We start from the raw sequence: 9,473 nt of genomic DNA, 5'->3' as shown, positions 1-9,473 counted from the left end.
AAAGCTGATGGCCAGTTAAGCAAGGCAGCAAATAGAAGGTGGGACATGAGGCAGAGAGAGATAGGACTCCGGGAAACAGTGAAGACCTGCAGATTGGCCTTGAACCCTGAGGAAGACAGAAACATGAATCTCAGGAGAGATAACCATCCATGTGGCAGACACAGACTAGAATAAATGGGTTATATCACGTATAAGGTAGCTGGGAACCTGGCCAAAGCTTATGGTATAGGTATTTCTTCATGAATAATTAACTCTCAGAATCTTATTCTGAGAATTAAGTGGCTGGGTAGAAAAGCTCCCAGTTACATTTTGTGATGACTTAGCTTCTCTCTGAGAACACTTGCCCAAAATGCACCTCATCCTTGAAAGTGCAGATGTTGGTTTGACACACTCAGCATCCAGCTACAAAGGCCACGAATGTACTCTGCTGCCTGTGATTGCTAAACAAGTAAACATCTGTCTCTTTGATCTGCTGGAGAAGAAGCTGATGGAGGCTGGTCTCATTTTCATGAGAATGGAAAGATCCCTCTGGGCCAGAGGGAGGACAGCCACTATGGGTTATAACCTTCTCTGCTTGGTGCATTTTGTGCTCTGACCTCACAAAGAACCACTGTGATGAAAGAATGAGTGTCCCCTGTATAAGACTGTGGACCTGCCTGCTGTATTTGTCCATACAGAGCAGGGAGCTGTTTTTGGTGACCTGTGAGACTTCTTCTTAGCTGTCTGGCTTATTAGTTCTTGGGTTCACTGTGCTCTGCTGCACACAGGGAACACTTAGCCTCATGGCCAGCAACTCCACAAAAGAGAATTTGAGGAGTCAGTATAGAGTGCTTTTCTATCTTGGCAAGGGTGCATTTGGCACTGTCAATTTGGCCTCTCACCTGAAAACCAATGCCCTGGTTGCCATAAAATCAGTAGAGATCACCAAGAAGAACATCAGCCTTATCCTGTCAGAAAGAGAAACATGGAAGACACTGAGCCATCCCAACATCATCCGCCTCTTCCAGGTCCTAATAACATCAACCGACGTTCACTTTGTAATGGAGTATGCTCCGGGAGGAAGCTTATATGGATTAATAGAGGAGAATGGCCCGCTGTGGGAGGAAGAGGCAAAGAAAATATTCGGGCAGATAGTGGCAGCCGTAAAGTACTGCCACAACCTTGGCATTATCCATCGAGACATTACACCCCAAAATATTCTGAGAGCTGCAGAGGGCAATGTGAAGCTGACAGACTTTGGGCTGGCCATCAAGTGCAGACTTGGCGGCTTACTGAAACGAAAGTGTGGGACCAAGGGCTTTCAAGCCCCAGAGCTGGTACTAGAGGAGCCATATGATGGCAGGAAGACAGATGTGTGGAGCTTGGGCGTGCTACTGTATTTTATTAACACCTGGTACTACCCCTTCACAGGAACCAGCATGAAAGAGCTGGAGAATAAGATCACCATGGGGACCTATAAAATTCCACCTAACTTCTCTGCACAACTTGAAAACCTAATTCACCAGCTCTTCACCATTTCCCCAGAGATGAGGCCCTCTACGGAAGATATTGAGAGACACCCATGGGTAAGGAAATGTGACATCAATATACCAACTGATAAATACCCAGATTCCAACATCATACACATGCTCTGTGACATGGGGTTTAATGCCAATGACATCTTGGAATCCCTGCGTAAAAACAAGTTTGATGAAAAGATGGGGACATATTTACTTTTAAAAGAGCAGGTACGCAAAGGGATAGAGCACACATCAACCATATCAGCCAAGCCTGCGGATCCCTGCCCTACGCCACCACCATCACCAGCACACATCTCTGATTCGGGTCTTCCCCTCAAAAGAAGGGCCAGTGAACCCATCTTTGGCCTCCTCCACATCTCGCCCTCAGGAGGGCAGGGCCCTGTTGCCCTGACACCATCAGGACACAAGGTGGCCAGAAGTGTCTCCATGCCTCCCATTGCACTACACTGTCCCACAAAGAAGAACAGTGCTTCCACCTACGCCCTCCATTCCGGAGCTGTGGCTGCCCCATGTGTCTCCAGTACCACATCAGAAGATGAAATATGCCTGCCACCTGAACAAGATTTTACTGTGGAAACACCTCCCCCTCTGAAGACTGGGTGCTTCAGGAGACTAGGCAGGAGAATCTGGCATTGCCTATCAAAACTTTGTTGCTTCCCCCGGGCTCCAACCACAAACACCCAGTGGCATTTGTCCTTAAAGAAAGTGGCTCCCCTGAAAGAGGCCAGATGCAGAAACCAATGAAAGGGCAGGCAAGTATGGGAGGGTGCATCTCAGCTCTGAATTTTGTATTTCTGTCTTTATTCATGTCTTCTCATTGGAAAAATCAAAAATGGGTATTTTTCTGGGGTTTCTTGGGATGCTGCCGCCATTCATTCTATCACCTATCAGATGAAGACATTTCCTTCCCATGCTCAGAACTGAATCTTGTTCCACACTTCAGTGAACACATGTGAAAAGAGGATCTGGACCTCTCTGTCCTCTCTTGTCTGGATGGACATTCAGGTTGGACAGTCTCTGGAAGATTCCGTGAGAGCTGCAGAAAGGGCTGAGAGGCTGAGTTGACAACATCTACTGCAGAAACACTTGAGCCAGCAGACTATTCTCTGACAAGACCATTCTGCCCTTGACAATGATGTGATTATTCCCCTGTATCCATATGAACACACCCAGCCTGCCCCAACACTGTGCTACTGTCACTACGGTGACATCTAAGACAAGAGGACTATGAGAGTGGGATGCTGAATGCAAAAATAACAACAACTGAGTCACCTTCTAATGCTGACGAGAGAAGCTCAGACCTCAAAAGGAGGTGGACTTCAAGTGTGAGAGCTGAGTGTTACTTCTGGATTTGAGTCAACACCAACACTCAGAATCCACCAGTTTTGGATGGTGGATTCTTCTGACCAGACTGGGAGAGTGGTAAGTTCCTGAAATGCACTGGAAGAGTACTCACTCTGTTAGCTGCACAGGGCAGGAAATAGTGTTGTCTCCCTGGACATCAGGGTCCAAATGAAAAAAATAGCATGTACGGGTTTCTCCATTTGGGAAAGGGGTAGGGGTGGGAGCAGACTGTGTATATCCTGACCCCCTGAAAGCATGCAGTTTGGGTGGGAAGCATGAATCACTGTGAAACATGTCTGCCAGTATCTGAATCATTCCTGGGAGAATTTTAGAAGGGAGTGGGAGGCCCAGAGCATGCATATATACTAACCTCTTGAAGGTCACCCAGTTTGACAGCTAACCTCTAAGGCCTGAATCACTATGAAACCTGTTGTCTAAAAGTACTAGAATCCTTCCTGAGAACAGAATACACTCCCAAACCACCAGAGGCCAAAAGTAATGATGAGTCAGGTGAGAGCTCTTCTGATCACCTGTATCAACATTAAGCGCGCGGAGGCTCACCTCCTCCTATATCCAAATGAACCTTCATCAGTGCAGGTCACTCCAGGGCAGCTGCCACTGTTGCAGAATTCCTGCAGACAGGAAAGCTAAGGCGGTCTCCTCCTCCCTGTTGCCTTTGTCTTCTCAGGAAGCTTGAGCACTTATGTCACTCCAGATTTCTTAACCTGCCACCAACTCTCCGCTAATCCACTGTTCCAGTACTCTCCAACTGTGAGGCAAGAGAAGACCACAGATATTTGCAACACTGATCCAATCTAACTGAGCTTCCAGTGCTCAAAAGCAATGGACAGAGATTTCTGAGGCCTCTCCATGAATGCTGTCCAGAATCAAGCTCTGGGGGAGCTCAGTGTGGGAGAATTGCAGTACCTTGGATGGAGTCTGGGTGCTAAGGAATGAAATGTGCCTTCATCGGGTCCACAATATACATGAGGAGGGCCAGAATAGATACAGAAGACATGCTGTCATGATGTGGAGCCCGAGGCCAAGGAAGGCTACTGAGAAATCTAATGCCTGTATGAGTAAATCAGAACATGCACAGTGTGGATGCACATGGTCCCCTTCACTTAAAGCTGCAGTTTTGTCACCTGCACACCATCTTACTTCCTGCAGAAGCCCATGTTCTAGTAGACTATTGTCTGACAAGGCTATTCTGCCCGTCAAGCTCATGTTATGATTTCTCTGTCTCCATAAAGGAGACCTGGTCTTAAAAGGTGTTACTGTCACTTAGGAGACAGAGAGGAGAGGAGGACTGTGACAGTGGGAGGCTGCATGCAAAAAAGATGTGAGGCCCAGCTGTACCTGGAAGCTATATGGTACAAACCCTTAACACTTCTTCAGACCTTCAGTCTATGCTGGTGTCTTCCTGGTGACAGCCCTGTCACCAAATGACAGCAACTTCTCCCTGACACTCCCTCAGCCTTGCTTCTCAGTCTTGAGACTGAAGAGCCTAGAGCCTCTACAGATCAGCCAGTGGGTGTCCCCCTGACCACTGCCACTGCATTTCCTTGGGATTGTGTTCTAAGTGTGGGATCTCTGAGAGAGCTGGTCTCCCAGTTCTTGCAATGCAGCCAGTGCATCACTTCCTGGACTGTGCCTGCTCCAGTCTTTCTGTAGCATCATGGAAGCCATTATTCTCTTCACAGACCTGACTTCTTTCTTACTCACAAGGAGGAAGAGTGAAGATTGTCTCTGAGATGTGAGCCCACCTTCTTGACTGTCTATGAGAAGTGGTTATTCTCTTCACAGAGCTGATGTCATTCTTACCCACAAGGAGAAAGGGTTAAGATTGGCTCTGAGATGTGACTCCAGCTTCTAGATTGTCTATGTGAAGTGGTGTGATCTTTCCTTTTGTCAGTTGCCATTCAATAGGCATAGTGATGTGCAAGGCTCTTCTTAGGCACTAGTTCCCAGATCATGAGTGTGATGGACAAGCTGTGCACAAGGAGCTGACACTCTCACAGAGTCCAGGACATTCAGGAAGACAAAGGTGGTGAGGTAAGTCCACATCAAAACAGGTAAAAACAGTAATGAAACCGGTAGTTCCCATCCTAGTACAGGTTATTGGCAAACACAGTCCCACAGAAAACACATCTGCTGGGCAGAGATTGGACAGGAAAGAGGCCTGAGACAGAGGGCCATGAGAGCAGCCATGTGACTGGCAGCCATTATGAATGACTGATCAGAGGAGTGCCTGTGAGAGTGTGAGGTGTATGGATACCCTAAAGGAAATAGGTTGTAATTCATCTCTTGGTGAAATGGTGTTCTCCACTCAGATCACAGACCCTGGGAATGTTGTGTGTCGTAACATGCCAAACATGCCAAAGGCTTGAACTGTACAATCCTCTTATGCTGGTGATGGGAAACTCAGAAGATGAGGAGGCCATCCTGATAGAGGGACAATGAAGGAATCCCAGAAACAAGAGTCCATGTTTCCACATGGAGCTCCACCGTTCTTTACATATGCATGTTTTGTTTCTAAGCAGGTAAGGAGTGCAGATGAAAACTGTCACCAGAGGGAATCCAGGACTTTGGTTGTTTCTTAGCACCTTAGCCTGCTATCTCTCTCATGAAGACACTCAGTCTTCTTGAGCAAACCCTTCTTAGTTTCCAGGATTTTTCTTAACTATGAAAATAAGACACAGAGTAATACAGGTAAGAGGAGCTACTTAAATCTTCTGTGCTCTGACTTTCTGTCAATGTCCTCTCTTTAGATGTCTCCAGCTATGATTCTGACTTTCAGTAAAGCAATAGAAGGTCATAAGGCTCTTCTAACAGAAACAATACAGGCTGGAGCCGAACTCCGGATGCTGTGAAATGAAGTCCTTTCCTGTTTGGGGCTGCTGAGGAGAGTCTGAACAGAAAATCTGGAGCTGCTCTCTCAGTGAAGGCACAACCTCTTGAACTCTCGGATTTTGACCTGTAGTTGTAGCTAATGCTGCTTATGATCCAAAAATCTAATTCAATATGTGAAAACATAAGCTTTCTAACCTCCAACCTGAAACATTCTGTCTCAGAGAAGACAGTGTGTGTACATAAAAGGGAAAACCATGTGATGAAGATGGAGAGGTCCCATGTTGCTTTCTCACCATGTGCTTGATGACAACACATTTCCCATAATTCCTTCTGTCCCAGCCCAAAATTAGTAGTAGTTCTAGAATGAATATAGTCCTGAAGTGCTGACAGGGACTGAGGGATCCCTGGGTGGCATGTCCCATGAAGAAACTCTTCAGAATCTTCTGTGAGGGGCTCTTTCTCTTCACTCTTTTAACATCATGTGATACAAATGATTTCTCTGAAAACTCTGAAACTCACTGGTTTGTCAGGAATGTTCTCCCACTATGATTGACTTCTAGGTTGCAGCTTCTTTTCTATAGAAGGTGTTTTTAGTTTGGTTAAACAGGAACATTATTAACACAGTACTATGAGTAACTAGACTTCTGTCATGCCTACAGGCAGCATAAGATGGGTCCACTGGATACATTCAGCTGTTTCTCTCAGCACCCTAGACACTGATTAGTTATCAGCTTAGAAAGAGACTAGTCTCTGCTTCCAACTTTAGTTGCTAAATCTTTTCTGAAGGGTATTATAATAGTATTGACCTACTTGCCTAGGGACATGGGGGATATCCTGTAATGTTCTACCACCTGTACACTCTATATGTTGTCCTCTCCTTCTGGGCACTTGATCCCTTTGATTCTCTTACTGGGGAGCTCATTCTTTGGTCTTTTTACACATCTTTTATCCAGAGTCTCAGTACAGTGTCAGGATGTCAGGAAGCTATGGGCTGGATCATAACCAAGGTACTGGGGACTCTGTCCTTCTCATCCCATGGTATTCCATCCTCTCACTTCCCCCTTGCAGATCCTGGTGCTTTCCCACAAGAAGTTGCTGAATGTGGCTACCTGGAAGGACAACCAAAAGCCTCTGTCTGCCAGACAGGAGGGCACTATCAATAAGTGAAGCAGCCTCATCTGCATCATCACAAGCATCTGTAGTATGGAGGCCTAGTAAACATGGTATGGGCCTCTCCCAACCCTGGTTGCCACCATCAAGTGTGATAGAGGACATTTATTTCAATGTCTAGACCTAGAATTCCTCTGCAGGTTGGAGCTTGGAAAAGGGACATGTGCCAAGGTGCAGTGGTTCGTGTCACTGGTTATTCCTTAAATGTGAGAAATCGGGGTATGCAGCTGTTCCAGAGCACCTTCTTCCCTTGCTCTTCACCCATGCTTCAGGAAGGGCGCTGCTCACTCATCTTCTGTCAGTGGAATGGTGACAGAAGGGAAGCAAGGAGAGTATCAAAGGCTTGCCTCTCAATGTGATTGGTAATTCCTGGAAGGTCATTAGTGGAGGGATGGTCAGCATCTGTGAAAATTTGCTGTCATCTAACACATGGCATGCAATGAGAGCAGTCCCTCTGACCCGTGACAGAACTCTCTGAAGGCAATTCTTAGATTGTGACTGGAGATCAGACATTCAGAGGGAGTGAGGCAGTGCTCCTCACCAAGCATGACTTGGGAGCCACAGTTTGATAACTTTGACTAAGGGAACCACCAGATATCTTCCACTGTTCTCTCTGGGTTATTTTAGAGTCAGGGTGATTATCTGAAACAATTTTTTTTTAGTTCCATTTCTGTCACAGTTACTTGACAATTTCCAGTTATGCTGCATTGCCACAGGGAAGCCAAGGCACATGTGCAAAGGAGCTACCCATGTCATATCCAGAGTCAAGAGCAGAGAGAAATAAATGAATGCATCTACTCATCTAAAGCTATCTGCTGTTATGCAGTCTGGTACCCAAGTCTAGGGAATGGCACTGCCCAAACTGTTGTGTCTTCCAATGTCAACTAAGATAATGAAATCCATCCTCTATAGACATGCTCACAGGGGAACTTCATCTACAGGATTCCTCTGTGGAGACTCTCCCTCCAGGTCACTTCTCCTGCACTAACTGTGAGTTCTAATTAAAGAGCATGAATTGCTCTCAGTGGCCACCACAGCTCCCAACATTGAAAATTGTCACACTCATGACTAGAGGCTTCAGCTTTTCATTTTATGTAGGATCAAAGCTGACATCATGTAGTGTATCCTACTTGGCCCTCTCTGCTTCTCCCCACGTTATACCTGACACTATTTTCACTCAGCCATCAGATCATCACTGGGATGTCTCAACTGTTTGCCTTCAGGTTGATCTATTTTTCTATTTCCTCTGCCAGGTCCTTTTCCAGGTGTGGAAGCCCACCCTTCATGAAAGGTTCACAACTTAACCATCGTTACTTTAGCCTTTCATGCCATTTTCCCTCTGCTAGCCTGGGCTTCTTTGTGTAGGTCCAATTGGCTGCTACTAGGTATGTATGATGCTTACAGACCTTGCCATAATTTTTACAGATGGTGTGGGCACTGAGAGCGTGTACCCTTGCAAAATATTTTAAAGTAGTTACATATTTTCTCATTTATGACCTATTCTCTGTCTCCTCTATCCTCTCCGTCTGGTTCTATCTTCTGTTTCTCAGTTTCTTTATTTCTCTGTTAATGCAGCTTTATCTCTGTCTCTGCATCTGTTTCTGTCTCTCTCCTGTTCTCTTTCTCTCTGCCTCTCCCTGTCTTTCATTCTCTTCCTCTTTTTATCTGTCTTTGTCTCTATGTGTCTGTCTGTTTGTCTGTCTGTCTGTCTGTCTGTCTGTCTGTCTGTCTGTCTCTTTCTCTCTCTGCATGTGTGTGTGGGAGAGGTAGCGTGCATATTTTCTGGGTAGCCTGTGGAGGTCAGAGGATAACTCTATTGAGGCATATCTCAAACCCTTAAAGGACCTAGGGATTGAAATCTATTGACGATTCTTGGGAAAGTTTTATAGGTAAAGAACTTGAAGGATCTGAGGCTATGCCAATACATGCTGGAGAAGTACCTGACTGGACTGGGGAGTGGGAGCCTCGGCCTTGGCTCACACAGATGCTGTTCTCCTTCCTTGGATGACAGTCAGGACCATGGGATCTTCTCTGTCCCTCAGAATCGTCTTGGTTGTTGAAATGGGGATCCTCAGCCTCTCAGCTTAGTTCTCTAACGTCAAATCTTACTGAATGTTAGCAGCCTACTTTATTTGCCCCTGTTCTTTCTGCCTACCTTTACTTTGCCAGAACTTGCTATGGCTATGACAGTACATTGTAACACTTTAGGATTGGCAAGCCCACATCAGGATACCTTACATAAGATGTTCTTATTTACCTGTGAGAAGTCCAAGTCAGTAACCCTAATCTTGACTCAGCGGTGAGAATGAACATAAAATCCTGAGCATGACCTGCCCCAGTGTGGTTCCTGATCCTGAGAGCTCGAAACTCCACTGTCCAACCTTCTTGGTTTATTCAGGTTTGGGACCTTTTCCATTCCTTTCTTGTCAGTATCAACAACTACTTTGTAGATGCTGAGAGTCTGGAAAGCAAGGGGAGGGGGTTTCTTGCATGCTCTTGACACACAGTGGGTCTTCTGCCTTCCATCTCTGTTGGGCCCCATTTTGCTCAAAACCAGAGCTAGGCTCAGGTTTGTCCTCAAGGCTC

At 46.0% G+C, this 9,473-nt stretch overlaps 1 pseudogene across 1 annotated transcript; it reads left to right on the top strand.

Annotated features, from left to right (window-relative positions):
- Positions 1 to 667: 667 nt before the first annotated feature.
- On the top strand, positions 668 to 9,285 carry LOC143435672 (putative sperm motility kinase W pseudogene; annotated as a pseudogene). Its single transcript, XR_013106146.1, has 7 exons — positions 668 to 2,942; positions 3,553 to 4,919; positions 5,198 to 5,407; positions 5,636 to 5,811; positions 6,786 to 6,940; positions 7,028 to 8,272; positions 9,096 to 9,285. The product of XR_013106146.1 is annotated as a putative sperm motility kinase W pseudogene (transcript).
- Positions 9,286 to 9,473: the final 188 nt, after the last annotated feature.

The sequence above is a fragment of the Arvicanthis niloticus genome, chromosome 22 (genome assembly GCF_011762505.2).
Source record: "Arvicanthis niloticus isolate mArvNil1 chromosome 22, mArvNil1.pat.X, whole genome shotgun sequence".
NCBI lineage: Eukaryota > Metazoa > Chordata > Mammalia > Rodentia > Muridae > Arvicanthis > Arvicanthis niloticus.
The sequence above is the reverse complement of the archived record's forward strand: the minus strand, read 5'-3'. Positions and strand labels throughout refer to the sequence as shown.